The 23579-nt window shown below is 45.2% G+C and overlaps 1 long non-coding RNA gene and 1 pseudogene across 1 annotated transcript in view; both read left to right on the forward strand.

Annotated features, from left to right (window-relative positions):
* Positions 1-23579, forward strand: part of LOC115840815 (uncharacterized) — a 44096-nt gene that overhangs the window by 14859 nt on the left and 5658 nt on the right. The gene's annotated exons all lie outside the window — the stretch shown is intronic.
* On the forward strand, positions 8-3984 carry LOC115840810 (eukaryotic translation initiation factor 2 subunit 3 pseudogene; annotated as a pseudogene).

The raw sequence follows: 23579 nt of genomic DNA on the forward strand, positions 1-23579 counted from the left end.
AACCAAATATATTTGACTAGTTCCATTGGCCTCATATTGGTCTTACTATGTCTTTCTCTGACCCTCAGTGACTTTTGCTCTCAAGGGTTGGAAAAATTGGGACAAATGGTCACTGAGCTTATTGAGAATGCTTTATGATGCTCTGTAAAAATAGGGTCTTGGGTGAAAAATACACATGGTCTCATTGGGAGAAGAAGGCATCAGGAAAGGGAAGGGGCTGGGGATTGAAACTCCCTGGGCCTTGTGGCTCCAGCCTGCTGAGGACAGGAGCTTGGCTTTGATGGCAGGCCTTTGGTGATATTTCTGGCTGCCTGGCCCCAAGGGTATGAACTGGAGTGTGTTCCCAGCTCGCCACGGGGAACTTTCTGGATGGCTTTATTATTCAGAGCATAAGATGCTTTGGCTCCAATAGCCGGAGACAGTCAGCGATTCTGCAGAGCTGGGTTCTCAGCAGCAGAGGTGAGCATGTGGGTGGTTTCAGACACAGGAGGTTTGGCTCAGTCCTTTTTAGAGCTAGCCTTCCGCAAAGCAGCCAGAATCACTTGGCCCCCTGGGCCCTAATCCAGGCCTGAAATGTGACAGGGTGGGGAGAAATGGGAAGGGAGTGGCCTCTGACTGTATCCTCCCTGGACTGGAGCACTTAGAGGGTGGGGAATGCAGCTGATTCTTTTTTGTATCTCCCAAGCCTGATGCCCTGGGACAGGTGTCTTGTATCTCATATGTTGAGGGCTTACTATATGCTAGGCATTAGTTCATTTAATCCTCACAACAACCCCATGTGATAAGTTCTGCTATTATTCTCATTTTATAGGTAGCTGAGGCTCAGGGTAGTGGAGTAGGATTCACAGAGATTACAAAGCTGTGCTACCCTGTCGTCTCAGCATGGCCCTCAGAGAGCAGACAGTCAGCAGAGTGGGAGGGTGGTGAGGATTCTCTTACATGTGGCTGCTTGGGGTGAAGCCTGGAATAGAAAGCAGCTAACTCCTGGGACAAGCCTTCAACTTGGTACAGAGCCTTGACCATCCTGGCTCTAAGAAGTATGACATTAACTATTTGGAGAATAACGTAGAATGTAGCATTTTGTCGCTTCGCTAAGGCCTTACTTTATATCAATAATAATACAAGTACATAACCAATCCATTAAGGTCTTATTTTTGTTTGTTTGTTTGTTTGCGGTACACGGGGGCCTCTCACTGTTGTGGCCTCTCCCGTTGCGGAGCACAGGCTCTGGACGCGCAGGCTCAGCGGCCATGGCCCACGGGCCCAGCCGCTCCCCGACATGTGGGATCTTCCCGGACCAGGGCACGAACCCACGTCCCCTGCATCGGCAGGCGGACTCTCAACCACTGCGCCACCAGGGAAGCCCCAAGGTCTTATTTCTTTTCAGTCACTGAGGCAGGGGCTTTATGTATATCATTTCATTTAATCCTCACATCAAGCCGTGAATAGGTATTATTATCCTTCTGAGGAGAGAGACATTAAATAACTTGGCCAAGGTCACAGCTAGTGAGTTACAGAGCCAGGATTCAACTGAAGAATGCGTGGCTCCAAGATCTCCTGATTCTCTGAGCATCAGAGACCTGGCTCAATTCCTGGTTCCTCCATGAACCAACGGTGTGCCCTTGGCAAGTTGGTTAACTTTTCTGGGCCTCATTTTCCACATCTGTGAAATGGGTAGGTTGAGCTAGATGATGTGTTAGGCCCCCTCCGTCTCTGATATCTAGACTTTGAACCCCTTGAAGGATATCACTTATGTATCCCCAGCACCTAGCAGAGGGCCTGGCCCAGAGTGGGTCTAAGTCCAAGTCTGTTGAGCTAAATCTATCCTGATGGGGCCCCAGCTCTTAGCTCCACAAGTAGTTGCCATTTCCAAATCTCTGCATTTCATAGCCTCCCCCATCCAAAGATACCATAATTTATCCATTTTGATTGTTTTCCATTTTTCGTATTAAAAAAAAAATGTTACTGGCCCAGGGAGGTGGGGCCTGCCGCCAGGGGGATCCGTCCGCTGTCGTTGCAAAGTGGAACTCTGCCACGCGGTCAGCCTGCCACACGGTCATTCTGCCGGCAGGCACTGTACAAATCCATGGGGAGAAAAGTCCAAGCAGTGAGGCCTCCGCTGCACCGGCCATCCTCTTCTCCCAGGCCTGGGCCCTAGTTGGCCCTCCTGCCTCCCCTGCCCCGCCCTGCACAAGGGGGCTTGCGAATGGTCAGGCAGCCACCCAGACGCCTTCCTTCCTCTCCAGACAAGATGGCGGGGTGCGAGGCTGGTGTGGCTTTAGGGCAGCTGCACCTTTCTCGGCAAGATCTCAACACTTTGGATGTTACCAAGTTGACGTCACTTTCACATGAAGTTATCAGCAGACAGGCCACAATCAATACAGGTACAATTGGTCATGTAGCTCATGGGCAATCTACGGTTGTAAAAGCTGTTTCTGGAGTTCACACTGTCAGGTTCAAAGATGAACTAGAAAGAAACATTACAATCAAACTTGGCTATGCTAATGCTAAGATTTATAAACTTGACGACCCAAGTTTTCCTTGGCCAGAATGTTATAGATCCTGTGGAAGTAGTACACCTGATGAGTGTCCTACAGATATTCCAGGGACCAAAGGGAACTTCAAATTAGTCAGACATGTTTCCTTTGTTGACTGTCCTGGCCACGATATTTTGATGGCTATTATGCTGAACGGTGCCGCAGTGATGGAAGCAGCTCTCCTGTTGATAGCTGGGAACGAGTCTTGTCCTCAGCCTCAGACTTTCAAATACCTGACTGCTATAGAAATCATGAAACGGAAGCATATTTTGATTATACAAAATAAAATTGATTTGGTAAAAGAAAGCCAGGCTAAAAGAACAGTATGAACAGATCCTTGCATTTGTACAAGGTACAGTAGCAGAAGGAGCTCCTATTACTCCAATTTCTGCTCAGCTAAAATACGATATTGAAGTTGTCTGCGAGTACCTAGTAAAGAAAATTCCAGTACCCCCAAGAGACTTTACTTCAGAACCCCGACTTACTGTTGTTAGATCCTTTGATGTCAACAAACCTGGCTGTGAAGTTGATGACCTTAAGGGGGGTGTAGCTGGTGGTAGTATTCTAAAAGGAGTATTAAAGGTGGGCCAGGAGATAGAAGTCAGACCTGGTATTGTTTCCAAAGATAGTGAAGGAAAGCTCATGTGTAAACCCATCTTTTCCAAAATTGTATCACTTTTTGCAGAGCATAATGATCTTCAGTATGCTGCTCCAGGAGGTCTTACTGGAGTGGGAACAGAAACTGGCCCCACTTTGCGCCGGGCTGACAGAATGGTGGGGCAGGTGCTTGGTGCAGTTGGAGCTTTACCTGAGATCTTCACAGAATTGGAAATTTCCTATTTCCGGCTTAGACGGCTTCTAGGTGCACTCACTGAAGGAGACAAGAAAGCAGCAAAAGTGCAAAAGCTGCCTAAGAATGAAGTGCTTATGGTGAACCTAGGATCCCTGTCGACAGGAGGAAGAGTTAGCGCGGTCACGGCTGATTTGGGCAAAATCGTTTTGACTAATCCTGTGTGCACAGAAGTAGGAGAAAAAATTGCCTTTAGCCGAAGAGTTGAGAAACACTGGTGTTTAATTGGTTGGGGTCAAATAAGAAGAGGAGTGACAGTCAAGCCAACAGTAGGTGATGACTGAAGAATTAAATAACAGATTTGGATGAAGTCGGAATTTCTCTTCACCTAGGGGTATATTTTCAAAGCAATAGTGAGGAATTAATTTCACAGCTCATTACCTTAGGAGTAGCTGTAAGGTTATTCTCATTTTTTAGTGATGAAAAGTTAACCTCTAAAATAGGGTCTACAATAAATGTAAAAATGGCATAATGTTGGCATAATGTTGGATTGAATCTACATTTTACCAGAAACTAATCATTCCCAAATAATGTCTAATTTATACATCAGTGCAGGTTTGAAAGGAAACTGCTACAACTAGCCTTTGCTGTAGCACACATCCCACTGAATCTGTTTGAAATAAAATTTTTCTTCTTAAAAAAAAAAAAAATGTTCCTGTATGTCTCTCTCTTTTTACTATCCTGCATGTCTCTTAATGGACTAAAGTGTCACTTAGTGTATATCCAGATGTGGAGTTTTTGGGTCGTGGGGTGTACACAAATCCCTCTCAAAAGTTGTCGTAGGAATTTCCATTCCCACCATGTGTAAGAGCTACCCTTTCCCCATATCCTTCCAAAACTGAAGTTTGTCAGATTTTAAAAATTTTGTCAGTTGGCTGAGTGTGAAGTGGCATAAATATATTTTAACTTTCCATAGTGGAAAATTTCAAGTATTTACACAATAGTAGAAAGAATAGTACAATGAACTTCTACTGTACCTATTATTTACCTTCAACAATTAATAACTCCTTATCAATTTTGTTCCCTTTCTATTCTACCACCCATTATTTTTAACTGAATCCCAAATGTCATACCATTTCATCTGTAAATATTTCAGCAACATCTCTAAAAGATGTTGCTCCCCTTTTTAAACACAACCACAGTACATCATCAAACAGCACCAAATGTCAACAATTCCTTAATATTATCAAATATTTGAGTCAATGTTCACATTTCTCCACTTACACTTTTTTTTATATTTGTTTGAATTGGGATTCAAACAAGGTCCATACATTTTTATTATTTTTTTTTAATTTTTTGGCCACACTGTGTGGCATGTGGGATCTTAGTTTCCCGACCAGGGATTGAACCCGCGCCCCCTGTGGTGGAAGTGCAGAGTCTTAACCGCTGTACCACCAGGGAAGTCCCAAGGTCCATACATTGTGTTTGGTTAATATTTGCTAAGTTTCTTTTAATGTATACGTTAAACCTCTGTCTCTCTTTTTTAGTATCTTGACATTTATTTGTTAAAGAAATCAGATTGATTTTCCTGTTAGACTTCTTCCTAGATTAGCTTTTGCTAAATGCATCCTTGGGGTGTCATTTCATGTGTTCCGCAGTCCCTGTATTTCCTGTAAGCTGGTAGTCAGGTCAAGAACAGGGGTTAACAAGCTATAGCCCATGGGTCATATCTAGCCCCTACTCTGTTTTGTAAACAGAATTTTGTTGGAACACAGCCATGCCCATTTGTTTAGTTATTGTCTATGCCTGGTATTTGTACTATTCAACAGCAGAGCTGAATAGTTGCAACAGAGATTAGAGCTATATAACCTGTAAAGTTTAAAATATTTGTTACCTGGCCCTTTAGAGAGAAAGTTTGTCAACCCTTGCGTCTAAAGTCTTGGCCAGACTCCTGCTTGATTTTGGAGGCATGATTTCTTCATAGAAGGTGGTATTGATTCCATCAAAAGGCCCATTACGTCAAGTTGTTTCTGTTTTTGTAATATTTTCAGTTAGATCAGCTAATTCATAACAAGTGATGATGTCCCAAGTCAATCCTTCTTCATTCCTTTTTCATTTTATTTGTTGGAATGCTTATGGAAAGAGCAGCTTCCTCTCCTTTACTATTTGGTTGCCTGAGGCACAGTTCTTACAGGAAAGACAGAACAAGTGCTTAATTGTTTCCCTTTATTTACTAGTTTTCAAAATAATGAATTGATTTCTTAATATCTTCTGAAGATGATCACTGAAGTTTTTGTTTATTTTTAATATATCATTGTAGACCCGTGGATTAAAATATATTTGATGTTTTTCAACTGATTGCAGTTATTTTCTTTACTGATGCTCAAATTGTCCTGACTTTGGCCAACCGAGACTCTTCGGTTGCCCGCTGAGTCTCTTTGCCATAACTAGCTTCCTTGATTTCTGGCATTAAAAGATAGTCTAAGTACATATTGTGCATCTTCTGTCCTAAAGCTGGTATCAGCTGTTTATTTGTTTGTTTGTTTGTTTATTGAGGAGCCTGGTTCCTTTTAGTGTGAAATAGTATTTAGAGACTACAGTCTGGACAATGAAGTTGCTTTCTAAAGTGTCGCTCATTGTTTCTAGACCTGAAAACAGTAGGCAGCGCTAGGGAATATGTGTCTGTTTTCAGGTCAGCTGCATCAAAAATTCACACTGAAACTTCCATTTTAAACCCAGAATTATAAGATTTTCACGGAACCCCTTTCATCCTTCATATGTATCTCCTTTCTCTGGAACCAAGTCCTGGTTCTCAACACCAGCAGCATCAGAACTCATTTGCTTCATCCCACATTACCTAGCCGACAGTCCCAGAATAACAATTCCAGTGCTGCCGCTAACAATACGATGACTGAAAACCGGCAGCCCTTTATAAACACCAGAGTGAAAAATTCTGAAAATGAAACAGGAGAGGACCTCAGCAGGAAGGGTCTGTGCTGACCCCATATAACTGTGTGGCAGTTTGCATTACTGCTGGAATTTTTTTTTTTTTTTTTTTTTTTTTTTTTTTGCGGTACGCGGGCCTCTCACTGTTGTGGCCTCTCCCGTTGCGGAGCAGAGGCTCCGGACGCGCAGGCTCAGCGGCCATGGTTCACGGGTCCAGCCACTCTGCGGCATGTAGGATCCTCCTGGACCGGGGCACGAACCCGTGTCCCCTGCATCGGCAGGCGGACTCTCAACGACTGCACCACCAGGGAAGTCCACTGCTGGAATTTTTAATACTGTATTCTGTTGGTCAGGATTTTGTTCTTCAGTGTGATCAACTCTTAAAATCATAGTTTTTACCCTTTTAAGTGTCTAGAGAATGGAGAAACAGGAGGTTATAGCAATGTAGGCTGGTGAGATGATTGTTGGGTTGGTAACCCACGTATGCTGGTAAGCTCCAGGCTTCAGTTTCCCTCCCTAATACATGACGATAAAGAGAGGAAGGAGATATTTGCAGGAGGGGCTTTGGGGCAATCAAGTCATCCCTCTGAATCATTTCCTTATCTATTAAAAAAGGGGGGCAGGAATTGGACTTTACTCTCGCCATAGCAGTTTTCTTTCTGTTCTCCAAACACACCTGCTCAGGGCCTTTGCACTTGTAGTTCCCTGTGTCTGGAACACTCTCTATCCAGCTCTTCCAGTGATTGGTTCCTTGTCATTACTCAAGTCTCACCTTCAATATCACCTCCTCAGAGAGAGCCTCTCTGCCCACATAATGTACAATAGCAACAGCCATTACTTGATCGTATCGCCTGTTTACTTTCTTCAGGGGACTGTTACCTATCTGATCTGTTTACTTGTTTAGGTCTAGCTCCCCTCTTTCTAGAATGCAAGCTCAATAGGAGTAGGATCCTTGACTTTCTTGTTCACTGATGTACCCCTAGGCCCTAAAACAGGCCAGGCAGGCGCAAAATAGTTGCTGAATAGTGATACCTATTGAATCAGTGAATTCCTGGTAAATGAATAGTTGGCTTAGAGAATCTCCAAAGTCCTTTTTAGCTCTAAGTGTGAGTGTAATACAATATACAATACAGTGAGTGTGAACTTACACACAAGCATGACTTTGCCATTTTACAGATGTGGAAACTGAGGCAGTGAGTGACTTGCCAAAGATTTCACAGAGAAGGCAGTGGTGTGGTCTAGAGCACTGTATGGGACGTCAAAAGCAGGGGATTCAGGTTTGGGTCCTCACACCATCCTACTCCATCAACTTTCCTTTGAATAGCCAGGCAAACTCAACAAGCCCTTTACCTCTCCCAGCACGATTTTTCCATCTGAAAGAGAAGGCTTACTGTCAACTCTGGTCTAGGGTGACTGTGAAATAATGAAGCTTCCTAAACTGAACAATACTAAGCATTTTGCAGAATGTTTTGCCCTTTCTTTACTCCCATTTAATTCCCGGAGTTGGGGGCTGGGGAGGGGAAGGAAGCCCAGGACCAGGGCTGTGGAGGAGGGGCGAGCCAGCTGGTTGCCACAGTCTGTTTACTCCCTGGTCTGCCCCTAGCCTAGCAGCTCTCACCTGCTCAGGTAAAGAGGTAGGGGGAGCCTTGCTCAGCCAATGAACTGCTGTCCTTCTCTTAAAGGCACCCGGCAGTTGGCAGGAAAACCAGCCCTGCGATCTGGAGAGCTCCCAGGCAGATGCCAGGAGGCAGCTGTGCAAACTAGATGTAGCGAAGCCCTCTATGGCCACGCTGTGACCCCAGGCCTGGTCACTCCACGTCCTGGAGGATGCTTTCTTCAGGGAGGCCTCCCCTGCCTTGCCCAGAGCAGGCTTTCCAGGAGCCTCCCACGCCTAGCTGCCTCGGCAGACACCTGGGGAGGAAAGACAGCGTGGCCTTGGCAGCCGCCGGCCAGGAAGGAGCCCACAGGTGCCAGGGAGAAGCCATTTCCCTGTCCTGATCCCCTTCAGCAACCCTGGTGAGTCCTGATGCTCTGGCCTTCTCGAACCTCATCCCAGAAGGGTGGGGTGGGAAGATGCCTCTCCTGAGGGGCAGAAACCTTGGGTGCCAGTTCCAGCCCTGCTCTGTGACCTTGAGCAAGTCACTCCAGCTCTCCCAACCTCACATGTGCCATCTGGGAAAATGAGGAGCTCACACTTCCACGTCAGCTTGCCCCTTGTATTACTTTCGCCTGTCACACTCTTTGTTTTGAAAGATTTTTGTCTGCCAAGCAGTACCTGTTACATAAGTCGTTAATTGGTTTTTCCCCTTGTATGTTAATTGGGGCCCTATCACAATCAATCAGTGTTTTCTGGTCAGCAGGAACAAACCCTGGCATTACCACTGAGCTGATGTAAGTTTAACCATAGCAAAGAAATGTGGTGTTTTAGTCTGTGCGATCTTACCTAGAAGCAATCTTTGATTTTCATTTGGCCTCTTGAAATAGGAGAAATAGGGCATGGCAAGTAGTTCCAGAGAACGGGGACCCTAGGTGAGAAGCCCCTAGATCTAGCTTGCATGGTGTGTGAGGGTACCAGGCAGAAATACTGACTTCACACCCCAAGCCCAGCTTTGATCTCTACAATGCTGCCTGCCACATGGGATGCATTCTTGAAAGTGGGATCCTTTGGCCTGAAAACTTCCTGTGTGGGGTTGGACTGTTCCCAGGTGTCCGCACACTGGGTTCATTCCCCAGCTCTGAGTGAGGCTGGGGAACCCTGGGTTGGGGAACTGACGTCTCCCTCAGGCCTCTGCTGGTGGGTAGCCCGGGGTGGGGGTGGGGGTGGGGAGGTGGGGGAGGTGATGGGAACAAGTTACTGTGAGCGCAAGGCCTGAAAGCCAGGAGTGTACGGTGGACACAGCTTGTGCGGGGAATCAGGAAAGAGGGCTAATCTGCATTGACTAGCTCTGTGGCCTCAGGCTAGTCTCCTAACCTCTTTGAACCTCAGTTTTCCCAGCTGTAAAATGGGGATTATAATCTTGGCAATGTTCACCTACCAGCATTATTCTTAGAGCCAAATAATATTGTGTATTTCATGGAAGCTTAAATTTCAGTCTTTAAAATGCATCCAAAATTCAGAGATTAAAGGAACCACAAACATGCATTTTAGAATGGATGCAATAGAGTAATGGATGTTTTGTAAAATGTGACCTCCATGATAATTATTTCAGTGATGAGGGAATGGTGACTGCTTGTTGTTTCTTTTCCTTTTTAAAAGTACCGTTTATTGGGATTTTTTGAAACATAGACTCATAAACAAAACGCAGTGCAGAACAGCTCATTGAGTAATGGTATTTTCTAATGACTTCTGGAACTGAAACCGAGGCCTGGAATGTGGTCCTAGTACGTGAGGCAGTATGATATGTGGTTAGAACGTGCACTTCGGAGTTAGGCAATGTTGGGTTCAAATGCAGGCTGGGAGACTTACTGGTGACCTTGGGTGTAAGTCACTGTGCTTTTCTATGCTTCAGTCTCTTCTAAACTTTAAAATGGCATGGGGGGAATGTCACAAGTCCTCGCTGACATCGTTGTTGATAAGTTGGGGTTTAACTTAGGATAGGGACTCAGCACCCACATATATGTTCCACTAGAGATGCCCAGATCCAGAGGGCTCCTGACCCTTGGAGATTCAAGTGGGCCAGATAAACTGATTCAGGGCAAGACACTGCGGTCAGTTTCCCCATCTGGGGCCCCTCACACCCTTGTCACCTTCTGGGGCAGAAGGAGGCTCCAGGGAGATGCTGGAGAAGCAAGTGCTTGGAACCAGGAAATTCCCCCGAGTGCATGGGGCTGTTGCTGCTCCTTGCTTTGGGGGCCCAGCCAAGGTCCTAGCCCCTTCTGTTTGGTCATTTGAGCCTCCTCACCCTGTTATCCCCTCTCCTGCAGCTCCCTGCTGAGCACATCAGTCACAGGGAATGAAGTTCAGGGGTCGTGACAGTGTCTCCCCTCCCAGCGAGGCTGCAGGAGGATGAGGTGGAGTGAGAGCTGGAATAGAAGCTTTCCGGGAAAGGGAAAGGGAGCCCCTCTTGTCCAGGCTTTGGGCAGAAGGTGTGTGAGAGTGTGAGTGTGTATGCACACGAGCTAACAAAATTCAAGTTGAAAAATTCTAAGAGTGTGAAGGCCCCCAGAGGTCATGTTAGCCAGCCGCCTGCTCTGGGCAGGAGTCGCTTCTATCCAACACAAGAAGGTTGCAGCTGTACCCCAGGGAAGCCTTCTAAACATCTCTCCTTGGTAACTAGCCATGGCATCTCAAAACCCTCCCCAGGGTGCGTGCAGGCTGTGTGTGTGCATGTTTGAGGGCCTTGGGTGTCTGAGTTAGAGTTCCATGGGCACTGAGCACTCAGACCTTGCAGAAAAACAAGTATGAGGTGGAGGGACTGCAGTGCAGTGAGGGCTTTGAGGTTTTCTCCAATCACCATGAAGTTTAGAGGCACTTTGGAGGAGCTACATTTATGGGGTGCCTCTTGTGAGCTAATGATTGTGCTAGGTGTTTTAAACTCATTACCTCATTTAATCCTCACAATAGCCCCTTTTATTATTCCCGTTTTACAGATGAGAACACTGAGGCTCAGAGAGGCTACAAATCTTTTTGTTTGTTTGTTTTGGCTGCATCGGGCCTTAATTGCGGTGCACTGGCTTCTCTCTACATGTGGTATGCAGGCTCAGTAGTTGTGGCACGCAGGCTCCCTAGTTGTGGCCTGCGTGCTCAGTAGTTGTGGTGCACAGGCTTAGTTGCCCCGTGGCATGTGGGATCTTAGTTCTTCTACCAGGGATCGAACCTGCATCCCCTGCATTGGAAGGCGAATTCTTAACCACTGGACCACCAGGGAAGTCCCGAGCCTACAAATCTTGAATAAGATTGCTCAGCTAACAAGTGGCAGAACTGTGATTCAGCTCTTTATACGTCTACATCCAGAGCCTGGTCTTTTACCCATTCCACTGGTAGTTGCAAATCAGGCCAAATACTAAAGTTCCCAGGTGCATTTTGTTTGGCTTACACAGTGTTTTGTTTCGTTGTAACATTTAAAAAATTTAGATGCCAACCTTTGAAAATGCAGCTATTTAACATAAAAATCTAGGTTCTGATTTCTCTTTAAAGATCAGAAGGAAGACGTGGCACTATGGGTCCACATTCTCATAGCCAGCAGTCAACTAGAACTGATGATCAGCAACTGCCTTTAAACAGGGCATGTGACCTCTAGTTTGCCACAGTCCTCACCACTCCCTACTCTTCCATCCAATCCACTTTCCCGTTTATGGTACCAGCCTGGCCCCACGGGCCTGTGGATATCTGGGTTCTGGTCCTAGCACTTGAACTGGCTATGACTTCAAATAAGTAATGGCATCTATCTGGGCTGTAGCTGTAACCTGGGCTAGGTAACGCTCTGAAATAACATCCTGAGTGGCTTTCTGTGCTGCTTGGGGGAAAAGCCCTAAGTCTCCAGCACATCCACATTTTGGTGACCTGGCTGTGCAGGATCTGAGTCTGTGTACATTACTCCAGGAGCGGCTGGTGTTATTTGCTCTTTGTCACCATCATTCCACTGCACTACATATGTGATGTCCCTGGTGACAGGACATTTGGTGACAGGTAGGGCCTGGTGGCACCATTCCTGGTGTGGTGCCCATTCCTAACACTGTGATCAAAGAGTCTGACTTCCATGTGCCTCTGTTTACCTGTTCCAGAAAGCCAGATTGAGATTTCAAAATCTGAGTATCTTCTTCTGACCCCATTTTCACTATAGGGTGCGTGAGAGAAAATCTACATCCCAGCTGAGAATGTCCTCTCTTTCTCTGTTAAACACACACACACATGCGCGCACGTACACACACACACATACACACACATGGTTCAGAAATAGCCATGCTTTATGGGTCTTCCCATCTATCTAGTGTCTTGTTCATATTTCTGAGATCAGATCTTTAGAGCCATGGAATAGTAGAGATGGAAATATGTAGATCATCTAGTCCAATAATAGCAAATATATTTTACTTCGTTTGCCGATTCCTGTCAATCAGTAGAACGTTGAAAAGGCTTCTGAAGCTACATGTGAGCATGGAATGGTCATGTACTGAGATCTGTCAGCAATAGCTACTGTGGGCATGACAAGGGGTTGTAGCAGTACTTATGCCAGAAATTATACAGATACGAAAACTGGGCTGGGGGGGAGATGACTTACCCGGAATACTCAGCAAGACAAGGAAAAGTCAGATCCAGAAGCAGGATCTTTCTTGACCTGCAAGCCACTATTGCTTCCACTATATTAATTCAGAGAAGGAAACTGAGAATAGGAGGGAAAATGACAGAAGCAAGCTGAGGACCCAGGAGCCCTGTCTCCCCCAAGAAGCGTGGCTGGGGTTGGAGCTAAGGAATTCAGTTCTGTCCCACTAGACTGAGCCCTGCCAGATGACCTGTTGGCTTCTGCTCCACTTCTTAGAGTCCCTTTGCTCCTGCCCCAGTTTCCTGTCTCATTTTCCTCAGGCTCGGAGAGTGCATGTCGCCTCCTGGGATCCTGAGTCCTACATGCCCTCTTTTGGGAACGAGCTCCCCAGCCCCCTCTGTTCTGGAAGAGAAGTCCTAGGACACAGGTTCTTAACCTTATTGATGCCATGGATTCCTCTGGCAATCTGGTGAAGCCTACAGACCCCTTCTCAGAGTGTTTTTAAATGCATAAAATAAAATACATAGGACTACAGAGGAAACCAATCATACTGAAATATAGTTAACAAGATAGTTTTAAAATTGTTTATGATATAGTATGTACTTCGTTAATACATTTAAAATGATATTGGGCAGCAGATATAATAACCATTGTAATTTTAGAGTAATAATGAGCATAAAAGATCTATGACAACTGTAATGTGATAGAAAAATACCTGTGATTTCTCTTGGCTTCACAGTCATAGGAACCATCAGAATTACTGTGGTCATTGTCTACATTCAAATGGAACAAAGTACTTAACTTGAGTTAGAGGTTAGTGAAAGTAAAGATGGAAGTTTTCCCATGCAAACTCAGAGACACCCTGAATTCTGTCTGTGGTCCCAGGCTGAGACTCCCTTGCTCTAGGATGTTCAATTGGGAGCCTGCTAGTCCAGTGGTTTGCAAACTGTGGGCCATGGAACACTGGGGATTCGGGTTGGGGAGTGTCTCAGAGGCTGCCAACGTATGGAGAAAAGGAGGACCACTGTCCAACTAGACAAACAGCCTCTGAATCCACCACCTCTGCCTTGCCTGAGCAGGTTTTTTTATTTGAGTTCATTTTTATGGTTCATATGAGACCCCTTTGTAAAAAAGGGTTCACTTGTTCCTGTCTGAATGTCAAAAACCTTCACTTAGCCCTGCCTGCCTCTTCCTGTGACAGAAAGTAAAGCCAAGGCCTAGAGCAGTGAAGGGTGCTGGAGGCACATGGCGTGTGGTGGCAGGGTCGGGCTGTGGAGTCCAAGGAGGTGGTGGGAAGCAGCTGGGTCAGGGTGAACTTCCTGCTACCTCTGCCTGTGAACTGTTCCAAGGAAGCAGTTGGCTGGGGCCAGGTGCGGGACCAAGAGTCAGGAGACCTTAATTCGGGGCCCTAGATCTGACACAACCTGGAGCTTCTTGGAGACAATGATATATGGATATTGAGAGGACGAAATGGAAAGGTTTTGGGGTTTTTTTTTGTTTTTTTACTGAAGTATAGTTGCTGTTATATGTTACAGGTGTACAATATAGTGATTCACAATTTTTAAAGATTATACTCCATTTATAGTTATTATAAAATATTGACTGTATTCCCTGTGTTGTACAATATATCCTTGTAGCTTATTTTATACCTCTTTGTAAGAGGTAAGTTTGTACCTCTTACCTGCCCATTCCCCTCTCCCCACTGGTAACCACTGGTTTGTTCTCTATGTCTGTGAATCTGCTTCTTTTTTTTTTTCTTTTTTTTAAACGTAGATTTTATTTATTTATTTTTGGCTGCGTTGGGTCTTCGTTGCTGCACGCGGGCTTTCTCTAGTTGCGGAGAGCGGGGGCTACTCTTCATTGCGGTGCACCGGCTTCTCATTGCGGTGGCTTCTCTTGTCGCGGAGCACGGGCTCTAGGCATGCGGGCTTCCATAGTTGTGGCTCGAGGGCTCTAGAGCGCAGGGTCAGTAATTGTGGCGCACAGGCTTAGTTGCTCCGCGGCATGTGGGATCTTCCTGGACCCGGGCTCGAACCCGCATCCCCTGCCTTGGCAGGCGGATTCTTAACCACTGCGCCACCACGGAAGTCCTCTTTTTTGTTATATTCACTAGTTTGTTGTATTTTTTAGGTTCCACATATAAGTGATATCATACAGTATTTGCAAAATGAGAAAGTTTTAAGAAACACAGAGAACTATTGAAAGGATTTTAATACATTTGTCTCTAAGCCTGAGACCCTTTTCTCAACTCTCCCTTGGGGTCTTTTTCCCAACACCAACAAACCCTCTCTCCCACACAGTACAGCCCCAGTCACCGAGCACACTGATGCAGTCAGATTTGTGGCTGAACAGCCAATCGGCCAGTCACCTCGTCTGCTAGTTGACCTCCTCAATTCCTCCTCTTTGTTGTCCCTGCTGCTGTGTCATGATCTCTGGCCTGCATTTCTCTAACAGCCCCCAGTCTCTCTCTCTGCTCCAGTCTGCCTTCCATGGAGCCCAGACACATTCTGACCATAAGTTTTGACCATGTCCTTCTGCTTCAAGGCCTGTGATGTCTCCTCACTGCACACAAGGCCAAGTCCTGCCTCCAGAGCATGGCAACCCAGACTCCTCAGGATCTGCCTGCAGCCTCTCCCACCCTCCCTTTTCTAGCATCCCCACCTCCTCTTGCAGGGGAACTGCTGCAGTGTTTCTGGAGGCTTCCCTGCCTTCTTCCTGAGCCCAGACAATAGTGCAAGCCCTGGGAGCTGGGGAAGACTAGAGGATTCGGGAAACCAGAGGCTGACGTGATGGGCAGGGGAGTGGCACGTGCAGAGGACTCCAGGGAGTTCTGCTGATAGGGGCAGGGGACAGATGTGGCTCTGTCCTCTGTCTGGGCCAGACAGGGGTTATTTTCAGAGACCAGCCAGTAACGGTGCAGAGAGTTGGGAGCACCTTGCCCAGTCAGGGAGAGTCGACCATTTGCTATGCTTATCCAAACCAGAGGCAAAAACCAGGTCACCAGGAGCAGAATACAGCTGAGCAATGGGGAATTCATAGAATCCCTGATTCTTAGAATGTCAGAGCTAGAAGGGACCCTGTGGATGTTTCCTCTAGTCTAACTCCTTTCTGCTTCAAACAGAAAGGTTAAGCCCAGAAACGGGGAATGACTTTCCCAGGGCCATACGAGTTTGAGGCAGAGCCTGGACTGGAGCCGATGTCTGATTTTCTTCCCAGTCTCCATCTCCTCAGCTCTGGCCTCTGAACTCCTACCAGGAGACTGAATAACTGGCCCAGGACTGATTTACCAACAGTGGCTTAATGTGTCACTTCTAGGCAATGCAATGCTGGCTCTTACCATGGGTTGTCAACACCTTAACCTAAAGGTCCCCAGAGACAGGTTACAAGTGTGCTGAGATATAGCACCCTCAGGTCCCAGGTGGAGCCCAGGGTAGCCAGAGCCCCCAGCTCCGTTGGGACAGTCACCTGCAGGCCTCAAACAGGCTCATTAGGTTAGCCCAGCGGGTATCCAAATGTTATCATGTGCTGTGATGGGAAAAGTCAGGAAGCACTGTCTTCACTCCAAGGCACAAGTACTTTTAGGGGTGGTGTGGGCGAAGGTGGGGAGAGGGGGAGCCTGAAGACACAGGTTCTAGTTCTAGCTGTACTGTTTCCTTCTAACTTGTATATTCTGGGTGTGGTAGCGGGGGATAACAGGAGAAAAAAATAAGAGGTACTTTTTTTACAGGTTTTTTTTTTTTTTTTTTTGGCGGTACGCGGGCCTCTCAATGTTGTGGCCTCTCCCGTTGCGGAGCACAGGCTCCGGACGCGCAGGCTCCGGACGCGCAGGCTCAGCGGCCATGGCTCATGGGCCCAGCCGCTCCGTGGCATGTGGGATCTTCCCGGACCGGGGCACGAACCTGTGTCCCCTGCATCGGCAGGTGGACTCTCAACCACTGCGCCACCAGGGAAGCCCAAGAGGTACTTTTTATTGTGCCTCGCTTAATCTTTCAAAGAGTTCTTTAAGTAGGTATTATTATCAGCTCCATTATACAGATGAGGAAACTGAGTCAGGGAAATAAAGGGACTTAGCCAAGATCCCACAACTAGGGAGGGGTGGAACTTAGATTTGAGTCTGAGTCTGTCTTTCTCGGGATTCTGTGCTCTTAACTGCTCTGCCATATGGACTTGTTTGGGGACTAGTGGCAGAGAAAGATTTGGGGCCTTTCAATCCTAGTTCCCTGACATCAGGGCTGCTGAGTCTCCAACCACCCGAGTCTGCCAGGAAAGGGGGAGGCCCAGTCTGCGAAAGGGGAGGCCTTTTGCAGGAGGGAAGCAGGCAGTAGAGTCCTGAAGATCCCAAAGAAGTAAAGACTACCCCGACCCTTGCCTTCATGGGTGTGAGATTATCAGCAGGACTTGGGGTGGGTGTTTTGCATGAAGAAAACCATGATCCTTCAGTAGAGTCCCCACACCCGAGGGAGGGAAAGGTAGTAAGACATCATTGGGTGCCGCACTACCTCTGAAACTCATGGAAATAAGGCACCTTGTTCACCATGCCGACCCTCCGTTAAAAAATAACCTCTATTTATAGATGCAGTGATTCAGCCAAGTACCTTATTATACACATTGGCTCACTTTCATCTTCTCAACAGTGCTATCTTGAGTGTTTCCTGTTATTATCATTGCCACTTTACCAGATGAGAGTCTAAAGCTCCAAAAGTTCGTGGAACTTTTCCAAGACCACACAGTTGGTAAATGACAGAACTGGGATTTAAACTCAGGTCTCCTTGACACCCAAGCCCATGAGGCTCTTGACCATTATATTGTAGTGCAATATGGCAGAGTGGGGAAAAGCCCTCTTCTGGATCTGGAGTCAAGCCCCAGGTAGGCCAGTGACTTCTTAATGGACTTTAGTCAGGGAACCTTTGGGCAAGTCTTCTCTGGGCCCAATATCTAGGATTATATAAAGGTAATTCTAATTCTGCCTACAGTGTAGAATTATGAAATTGAAAGCAACTTACAAACTGTTATCCATTTATTCAAATAGTGTCTCTTAAGAACTTAAAGCAAGTGAGGACTTGGCACTGCAGAGAAGAATAAGGCATGGTTCCAGCCCACTGAAAAATATAACATAAATGTTAGGTGAACAAGAGTCTTTTATTTCTAATAATTATGGTAGCTGATTGAAGATACACCCTCTCACTGGAAATTGTTAAAATAGCTGAACAAAATAAATGTGTCTATGTATGTGTATTTGAAGACGTTGGAGAACTACCAAAACAAGAATGACCTGAGGGGCAAAGATTCCAGAGGGAAGGGAAATGCAGAGAGGTAAGCCCCATATCCAGCTGCCACTTTGCCCTTCAGTATGCTGTTTCTCAAGAGATGGCTAAGAATCTGAGCAGAGCCTCTGGAGATGTTATGAAGCTGGGGTATAAAAACTGGATTTCAAGGTCTACCAAGCAGGAGTGTCCCTAATAAACACTCCAAGTTTTCAAATGTAACCCCCAAAGGGCTACTCCCTAGGAGTAGAAGTCAATTAGAAATTGACCAGCCCCAACAGAACTGAAGACTAACATCTAATCAGTTAAATCTCCTTTGTATGACTTAGGTGTAAATGCCTGACAGAAGCAAAAGTACAAATCTCTCTGAAGGAAGATAATACCATCAAGGGCCTCAAATTTTCCTATAATTTTTTTCATATGCAATATTTAGCATTCAATCACAATTTACCTGACATCTCAGTAGACAAGACCAAATGGTTGAAAACCAAGAGGAAAAAATAGACAATCAAAATAGGCCCACAGAAGATCCAGATATTGGCATTATAAGACATGGACTTTAAAACATGTGATTAAGGGGAATTCCCTGGTGGTCCAGTGTTTAAAAATCTGCCTTCCAATGCAAGGGACTTGGGTTCCGTGGTTGGGGAAATAAGATCCCACATGCTGCAGGGCAACTAAGACTTTGTGCCACAACTACTGAACCTGCGCGCTCTATAGCCCGTGCACCACAACTAGAGAGCCCACGTGCTGCAACTACTGAGCCTGCGTGCTCTGGAGCCAGCACACCACAACTAGAGAGAAGCCCACATGCCACAACGAAGAGCCTGCATGCTGCGACAAAAGATCCTGCATTGCTGCAATGAAGATCCTGTGTGCCGCAACTAAGACCTGGCACAGCCAAATAAATAAATATTAAAATAAATAAATAAATAAAACGTGATTAATATGTTTAAGACATTATATGAGAAGATGGAGAATTTCAGCAGAGAACTAGAATCTATCAAGGAGAATCAAATGGAAATTCTAAGCCTGAAATACAATAACTGAAATTAAGAACTCAAAAGATGTATGTAAGATTACAGTATATAGTACAGCTAAAGATGAAATTAGTGAACTGAAAAACAGGTCAGTAGAAAATATTTAAACTACAGCACATGTAATACAAGTCATATGGATCTTGGTGAAAATGTCTGAATACAAATAATTGAAGTCCCATTGGGAGGAAGGCAGAGAGAAGGAGAGAGGGAAAAGAAGAAAGAGGAGGAGGAAGAGGAAGAGAAGGAATAGAAGAAGAAGGAAGAAAAGGATGAAGGAAGAAAGGAGAAGGAGAATGGGGAGGTGGAGGTGGAGGGGAGGGACTTGAAGAGAAATGAAGTGATACCAGAAGCAGTATTTGATGGTCGATGATTTTCCAAAGCCGGTGAAAGACATTAAGCCACAGATTTAAGAATCACTTTCAACCCCAAGCAAAACAAATATAGAGAAACTGAACTAGGGCCTACTATGTTATAACTTCTAAAAACCAAAGATAAGGGGGAAATTTTTGAAGGCAGCAGCAATAGTATTGACAGGTTCTCAACAGAAGTTATGAAAGCCAGAAGGCAATAGAAAGATATCTTCAAAGTGACAAGTGAGTATCAATATTGTGTGAGTATAGATGAATGGTTCTTAAGTTTTAATATGAGTATGAATCACCTAGGCTGGGATAGGGAGAGGACTGTTAACATTTTAGATTCTCATATTCTGCCCCAGATACTTGGATTTAGCAGCTCTAGAGTAGAGTCAAGGAATCTGCTTTCAGGAAGTATTCTGCTGCTTCTGATGCAGTGGGTCTGTGGTAGTTGTTAGCAGTGATGGGAGCAACAGTTCCTGCCGTTCCTGTACCCATGCCCATTTGTAGTATGACTTTGCCACAAGAAATAGAGTTTATTTTTTCTCCTTTGAATCTGGGTTTGCCGTATGGCTCACTTTGACTAATAGATATCAGTTGAAGTGATATTATGGGACGTCTGAGCCTTGGCCTCAAGAGACCTTGCATTTTCAGCATTAACCCTCTTGGAGTCCAGCTGCCATGTAAAAAAAAAATTGAGCCTATCCTGCTGGAGACATGTGGAGAGCAAGGCACAGCCAGTAGCAAGCACCAATCACCAGATAGATGAGTGAGGCATGGATCTGTCTGGGTCCAACCAGGACAGAGAAACTACACAGTATTTGAACAGGGAAAGTTTAATATAAATAATTATTCATCATAACAGGAGGTTTGGAGAAACAAGGGACTCACTAATAAGAAGTAAAGAGAACTCTAACGAATATAGGAATAGCAGGTATAAGGAGCAGCAACTATCCCTAGAGCTGACATAGAGCACCTGAGGAAGAGCCTCCCCCTTTGCCCCAGGGCTGAGATCCAGATCTCATTGGAGAGGACATGGCTGTGCCCACTGAATGGTAGAGAAGTCACTGTGATACCATGTCACGCCAGTGGACTTGGTAGAAATCATCCTCTGAAAGTTGCTGGAAATGTGCCATCTCAGTTACCAAGAAAGCCATTCATAGAGAAATGTCTCCCCAGAGACGCTTTGCTACAAAAATCACTTGACAAGAACTCCCCAGGAAGCCTCTGGCTGCTGTGAACTGCAGGAGCCTGACGCTGGAGAAGCCGTCTTTTGGAGGAGCTGGGCATGGGAGACCCACATGCAGCGCAGGAGCCTGGTGAGCCTGCACGCTGAAACCAGGAGACAAAAAACCTTTCTTACTTTAATGTCTCTCCAGTTCCCTCTACTGACAAAATTAAGCAGCATGCCAAGAAAAGGATATTTAAAGGGCCCAGATTCATTTTCCTAGAGCAGGCAAAAAGGGTGAACAGCAAGGCCATTTGGACTATCCGGCCCCAGTCAGTCTCTGTGACTATAACTGCATGAGCGACCCAGATGATCCTAGCAGCACTCTCTAGCTGAACCCAGCCCAAACTGCCAACTCTCAGAATTATGTGCAAATGAATGTCGTTGTTTTTAAGCCCTGTTTTTTTGTTTTTTAATAAATAAATAAATAAATCATCTATTTATTTATTCTATTTTTGGCTGTGTTGGGTCTTCATTGCTGCAAGTGGGCTTTTTCTAGTTGCGGCGAGCGGGGGTTACTCTTCATTGCAGTGCGCGGGCCTCTCGTTGTGGTGGTTTCTCTTGTTGCAGAGCACAGGCTCTAGGTGCGTGGGCTTCAGTAGTTGTGGCACACGGGCTTAGTTGCTCCGCAGTATGTGGGATCTTCCCGGACCAGGGCTCGAATCTGTGTCCCCTGCATTGGCAGGTGGATTCTTAACCACTGCGCCACCAGGGAAGTCCCAAGCCCTAAGTTTTGAGATAGTTTGTTTATGCAAACTACTGTAATACCAACGTCGTGAGTCATCTGGAATGTTTTCCATTTCCCACTCTTGAGTCTGTACAGTTCCCTCTGCCCAAAGTGATGTTCTTGGCCCTGTCTGCCTAATGAATGTATTTTCCTGCAACTACTTAATTAATTAATGTTTTATTGGCTTACAGCATATATGTGGAAAAGTACACGTCATAAACCTACAGCTTGATACATTTCCACCAGTTGATTATGCTTTGTAAACTACAGTCAGATGCCTGCCCCCATGCTCCATTCCAGTCACTAGCCATGCCCCCAAGGATAAGCACTCTTCTGACTTCTTCTACCATGGTAGGTTTTGCCTGGTTTTGCACTTAATGTCAATAGATCATACCGTGTGTTCTCTTTTGTGTCTGGCTTCTTTTGCTCAAAATTATATCTGTGAGATCCATCCCCATTGCTTTGTATAGCTATAGTTTATTCTCATCACTGTGTAGTTTTCAATTTGGTGAATATACTACAGTTTATTTATCTATTTTATTGGTGGATATTCAGGTTGTTTCCAGTTTGGCCCTATTACGAAAAGTACTACTGGCACGTGCCTTTTGGTGAACATATGTATGTATGTACTTCTGTTGGTTATTCTTAGGAGTAGAATTATTGGCTTATGGAGCACTCTCACAGTATATTAAAACTTTTTAAAAATCAAAATATAAAGTGGTATGCATAGATTAACAACAACCATAGGAAAGGAGGGAAAAACATAAATACCTATGCATGGAGTAAAGAAGATATTAGAAGAGAAAAATAAAACAAAATGTTGACATGGTTTATAAAGGAAATAGGGGTGATTTTTTTCCTGTTGACATACTGTTTTTCCCAGTAGTTGTATATCATGTACTCTTTTATAATCAAAAGAAACACTTAATCCTGTTGATCTCCAAAATCTTACTCAAATGCCACCTCCTTCCAAGTAGTCTTCCAAATAACATAGCCAGCCAGTGTCTTACTTCATTTTTACACTTTCTAGGGCAAAACCACATTGCAGCAGAACACAGTACCTTACCTAGAGAAGGTGCTGTCAAAATGTCTGATCCTTTCCCTATAGTCATATAAATTTCAGCAGCAGCTCACATTTCTCAAAAGAGTATCCCAGTTTGCCAGTAAGAAGGCAGGGATCTGAACCCAGATTACCATCTCCATTTTCAATTTGAAAGCACTTGACGCTGGAAGGGTTAAGCAGTAGGCCCATTGTCACTCAGCAAATCTTTGGAAGAGGCATCCTAAACAGCTCATTCAAGAAAGAGAAATCTGGTGCAAAGCATATAATCCAAGTATATTTTGAACAGAGCAAAGAGCAGGGGAAGAGATTAAGAAAAAAAACCAAACATTTGGAAACTTCAGCTTTGTATTACCAGCTATATAACTTTGAGCAAGTTAATTTACCTCTCTGAACTTCAGTTCCCTGTCTGTCACATTGGAGGGATGACAGTGGACTAATTTCCTGCGTGGCAAATAGGGTTCAACTCTGATGAGGTGGTGGCGGCTGCCTTGAGTGCTGTGTTAAGAAAGATTCTGAGGACAAGGCCAGGCTTAGTGGGGAAGGGTGCTATGGTTGATTAATAATTCCTGCCATGAGCAGGGGATTTGAAATTGGTATTATGTTTATTAGAAATTTATTTGTCTTTCCTGGATATATTCCTCTTCAAGATCCTTGCCAGCCCTGTGTTCAGAGTTCCTGGGTTTCGATCTATTCGTGTTTGGTGGGCATAACATTCTTCCCATAGGCAATTCTTTTAATTCCAAAGGGGAAGGAGTTTTAATTATCTTCTGAAACTATAGACTTCGTCTCCAGCAATGTATGTGATATATATTTAAGTTATCTGTAAGACTTCCAGAGATCCTTAGAGATGAAAATATCTGGATACAAAGTGCTAATAACATAATTGTAAATGTTCTTTTGAGATAAATCGTATTATGCCAGTTGCCACATTTGACAGCCTTTCCTGTCGCACATTCCCCTCCCCTCCAGTTGAAGTTGGTCCCAGGAAGTGAGTGTGTATCCTGATTGGTGTAGCGGGCAGTGGAGTTAGTATATAGGTGAAGAAGGGGAAAGTCCTGGGTACAGTACCAGGGTCCCAGACCACTCCGAGTCCCCAGGATTGGCTCATTAGCTCTGTCGAGACTCACCTGGAATGTTACATGGCTTGGGATTTCTGGAGGGAGGTTGATCTTTGTGTTATCTTTGAAACAAATATCCCATAACCTGTGGGAGAGTGAAAGGTATTGTTTGAACAGTCTAAGTGACACATAAATTATATGTTTGTGGCTGACAAGGCACTCATAAGCTGGATGACAGATAAGCACATCATGTGGGTCTAGCGGAATAGTCAGGCTGTCAATAACACAGGCTTTGGAATCAGACTGCTGTGAGATTGAACATATCTCTGACATTTATAAATGAATTTGCACCAGCCACTTAACCTCTGTTTTC

Source organism: Globicephala melas, chromosome 3 (genome assembly GCF_963455315.2).
Source record: "Globicephala melas chromosome 3, mGloMel1.2, whole genome shotgun sequence".
NCBI classification, from domain to species: Eukaryota; Metazoa; Chordata; class Mammalia; order Artiodactyla; family Delphinidae; genus Globicephala; species Globicephala melas.